We start from the raw sequence: 4393 nt of genomic DNA, 5'->3' as shown, positions 1-4393 counted from the left end.
CTAGTGGATATATGTAGAATATGCTGCCCCCTAGTGGATATATATAGAATCTGCTGCACTCTAGTGAATATATATAGAATCTGCTGCCCCCTAGTGGATATATATAAAATCTACTGCCTCCTAGTTGATATATATAGAATCTGCTGCCCCCTACTGGATATAAATAGAATCTGCTGCCCCCTAGTGGATATATATAGAATCTGCTGCCCCTAGTGGATATATATAGAATCTGCTGCACTCTAGTGAATATATATAGAATCTGCTGCCCCCTGGTGGATATATATAGAATCTGCTGCCCCCTGGTGGATATATATAGAATCTGCTTCCCCCTAGTGGATATATATAGAATCTGCTGCCCCTAGTGGATATATATAGAATCTGCTGCCCCCTAGTGATATATATAGAATATACTGCCCACTAGTGGATATATATAGAATCTGCTGCCCCCTGGTGGATATATATAGAATCTGCTTCCCCCTAGTGGATATATATAGAATCTGCTGCCCCCTAGTGGATATATATAGAATCTGCTGCCCCCTGGTGGATATATATAGAATCTGCTGCCCCCTGGTGGATATATATAGAATCTGCTGCCCCCTAGTGGATATATATAGAATCTGCTGCCCCTAGTGGATATATATAGAATCTGCTGCCCCCTAGTGGATATCTATAGAATCTGCTGCCCCTAGTGGATATATATAGAATCTACTGCCCCCTAGTGGATATATATAGAATCTGCTGCCCCCTGGTGGATATATATAGAATCTGCTGACCCCTAGTGGATATATATAGAATATACTGCCCCCTAGTGGATATATATAGAATCTGCTGCCCCCTGGTGGATATATATAGAACCTGCTGCCCCCTAGTGGATATATATAGAATATACTGCCCCCTAGTGGATATATATAGAATATACTGCCCCCTAGTGGATATATATAGAATATACTGCCCCCTAGTGGATATATATAGAATCTGCTGCCCCCTAGTGGATATATATAGAATCTGCTGCCCCCTAGTGGATATATATAGAATATACTGCCCCCTAGTGGATATATATAGAATATACTGCCCCCTAGTGGATATATATCGAATCTGCTGTCCCCTAGTGGATATATATAGAATCTGCTGCCCCCTAGTGGATATATATAGAATATACTGCCCCCTAGTGGATATATATAGAATATACTTCCCCTAGTGGATATATATAGAATCTGCTGCCCACTAGTGGATATATGTAGAATATGCTGCCCCCTAGTGGATATATATAAAATCTACTGCCTCCTAGTGGATATATATAGAATCTGCTGCCCCCTAGTGGATATAAATAGAATCTGCTGCCCCCTAGTGGATATATATATACATAGAATCTGCTGCCCCCTAGTGTATATATATATATAGAATCTGCTGCCCCCTAGTGGATATATATAGAATCTGCTGCCCCTAGTGGATATACATAGAATCTGCTGCCCCCTAGTGGATATATATAGAATCTGCTGCCCCCTAGTGGATATATATAGAATCTACTGCCCCCTAGTGGATATATATAGAATCTGCTGCCCCCTTGTGGATATATATAGAATCTGCTGCCCCCTAGTGGATATATATAGAATCTGCTGCCCCCTAGTGGATATATATAGAATCTGCTGCCCCCTAGTGGATATATATAGAATCTGCTGCCCCCTAGTGGATATATATAGAATCTGCTGCCCCTAGTGGATATATATAGAATCTACTGCCCCCTAGTGGATATATATAGAATCTGCTGCCCCCTAGTGGATATATATAGAATCTACTGCCCCCTAGTGGATATATATAGAATCTGCTGCCCCCTAGTGGATATATATAGAATATGCTGCCCCCTAGTGGATATATATAGAATCTGCTGCCCCTAGTGGATATATATAGAATCTACTGCCCCTAGTGGATATACACTGCTCCAAAAAATAAAGGGAACACTAAAATAATACATCCTAGATCTGAATGAATGAAATAATCTTAACAATTACTTTTTTCTTTTCATAGTTGAATGTGCTGACAACAAAATCACACAAAAATAATCAATGGAAATCCAATTTATCAACCCATGGAGGTCTGGATTTGGAGTAACACTCAAAATGTAAGTGGAAAACCACACTACAGGCTGATCCAACTTTGATGTAATCAAATCAAATCAAATCAAATCAAATCAAATGTAATGTCCTTAAAACAAGTCAAAATGAGTTTCAGTAGTGTGTGTGGCCTCCACGTGCCTGTATGACCTCCCTACAACGCCTGGGCATGCTCCTGATGAGGTGGCGGATGGTCTCCTGAGGGATCTCCTCCCAGACCTGGACTAAAGCATCCGCCAACTCCTGGACAGTCTGTGGTGCAACGTGGCGTTGGTGGATGGAGCGAGACATGATGTCCCAGATGTGCTCAATTGGATTCAGGTCTGGGGAACGGGCGGCCAGTCCATAGAATCAATGCCTTCCTCTTGCAGAAACTGCTGACACACTCCAGCCACATGAGGTCTAGCATTGTCTTGCATTAGGAGGAACCCAGGGCCAACCGCACCAGCATATGGTCTCACAAGGGGTCTGAGGATCTCATCTTGGTACCTAATGGAAGTCAGGCTACCTCTGGCGAGCACATGGAGGGCTGTGCGGCCCCCCAAAGAAATGCCACCCCACACCATGACTGACCCACCGCCAAACCGGTCATGCTGGAGGATGTTGCAGGCAGCAGAATGTTCTCCACGGAGTCTCCAGACTCTGTCACGTCTGTCACATGTGCTCAGTGTGAACCTGCTTTCATCTGTGAAGAGCACAGGGCGCCAGTGGCGAATTTGCCAATCTTGGTGTTCTCTGGCAAATGCCAAACGTGCTGCACGGTGTTGGGCTGTAAGCACAACCCCCACCTGTGGACGTCAGGCCCTCATACACCCTCATGGAGTCTGTTTCTGACCGTTTGAGCAGACACATGCACATTTGTGGCCTGCTGGAGGTCATTTTGCAGGGCTCTGGCAGTGCTCCTCCTGCTCCTCCTTGCACAAAGGCAGAGGTAGCGGTCCTGCTGCTGGGTTGTTGCCCTCCTACGGCCTCCTCCATGTCTCCTGATGTACTGGCCTGTCTCCTGGTAGCGCCTCCTTGCTCTGGACACTACGCTGACAGACACAGCAAACCTTGTTGCCACAGCTCGCATTGATGTGCCATCCTGGATGAGCTGCACTACCTGAGCCACTTGTGTGGGTTGTAGATTCCGTCTCATGCTACCACTAGAGTGAAAGCATCGCCAGCATTCAAAAGTGACCAAAACATCAGCCAGGAAGCATAGGAACTGAGAAGTGGTCTGTGGTTACCACCTGCAGAACCACTCCTTTATTGGGGGTGTCTTGCTAATTGCCTATAATTTCCACCTGTTGTCTATTCCATTTGCACAACAGCATGTGAAATTTATTGTCAATCAGTGTTGCTTCCTAAGTGGACAGATTGATTTCCAAGAAGTGTGATTGACTTGGAGTTACATTGTGTTGTTTAAGTGTTCCCTTTATTTTTTTGAGCAGTATATATAGAATCTGATGCCCCCTAGTGGATATATATAGAATCTGCTGCCCCCTGGTGAATATATATGGAATATACTGCCCCCTAGTGGATATATATAGAATCTGCTGCCCCCTGGTGAATATATATGGAATATACTGCCCCCTAGTGGATATATATAGAATCTGCTGCCCCCTAGTGGATATATATAGAATCTGCTGCCCCCTAGTGGATATATATAGAATCTGCTGCCCCCTAGTGGATATATATAGAATCTGCTGCCCCCTAGTGCATATATATAGAATATACTGCCCCCTAGTGGATATATATAGAATCTGCTGCCCCCTAGTGGATATATATAGAATCTGCTGCCCCCTAGTGGATATATATAGAATCTGCTGCACCCTAGTGGATATATATAGAATCTGCTGCCCCCTAGTGGATATATATAGAATCTACTGCCCCCTAGTGGATATATATAGAATCTGCTGCCCCCTAGTGGATATATATAGAATCTGCTGCCCCCTAGTGGATATATATAGAATATACTGCCCCCTAGTGGATATATATAGAATATACTGCCCCCTAGTGGATATATATAGAATCTGCTGCCCCCTAGTGGATATATATAGAATCTGCTGCCCCCTAGTGGATATATATAGAATCTGCTGCACCCTAGTGGATATATATAGAATCTGCTGCCCCCTAGTGGATATATATAGAATCTGATGCCCCCTAGTGGATATATATAGAATCTGATGCCCCCTAGTGGATATATATAGAATATACTGCCCCCTAGTGGATATATATAGAATCTGCTCCAATTTAGTCTTCTCACTGTGATGTCTCAGAATACAAACTATATCTTCTTT

General features: G+C 43.8%; 1 protein-coding gene across 1 annotated transcript in view; it reads right to left on the bottom strand.

Annotated features, from left to right (window-relative positions):
* Window positions 1-4385: 4385 nt before the first annotated feature.
* The window catches only part of LOC123728078 (Krueppel-like factor 12), a 2112-nt gene continuing 2104 nt past the window's right edge, over window positions 4386-4393 (bottom strand). The window contains exon 3 of the mRNA XM_045698630.1: window positions 4386-4393. This exon is cut by the window's right edge and continues 676 nt beyond it. The gene's annotated coding sequence lies outside the window, so the exon portion shown is untranslated.

This window comes from Salmo salar, chromosome ssa17 (genome assembly GCF_905237065.1).
Source record: "Salmo salar chromosome ssa17, Ssal_v3.1, whole genome shotgun sequence".
Lineage (NCBI taxonomy): Eukaryota > Metazoa > Chordata > Actinopteri > Salmoniformes > Salmonidae > Salmo > Salmo salar.
The sequence above is the reverse complement of the archived record's forward strand: the minus strand, read 5'-3'. Positions and strand labels throughout refer to the sequence as shown.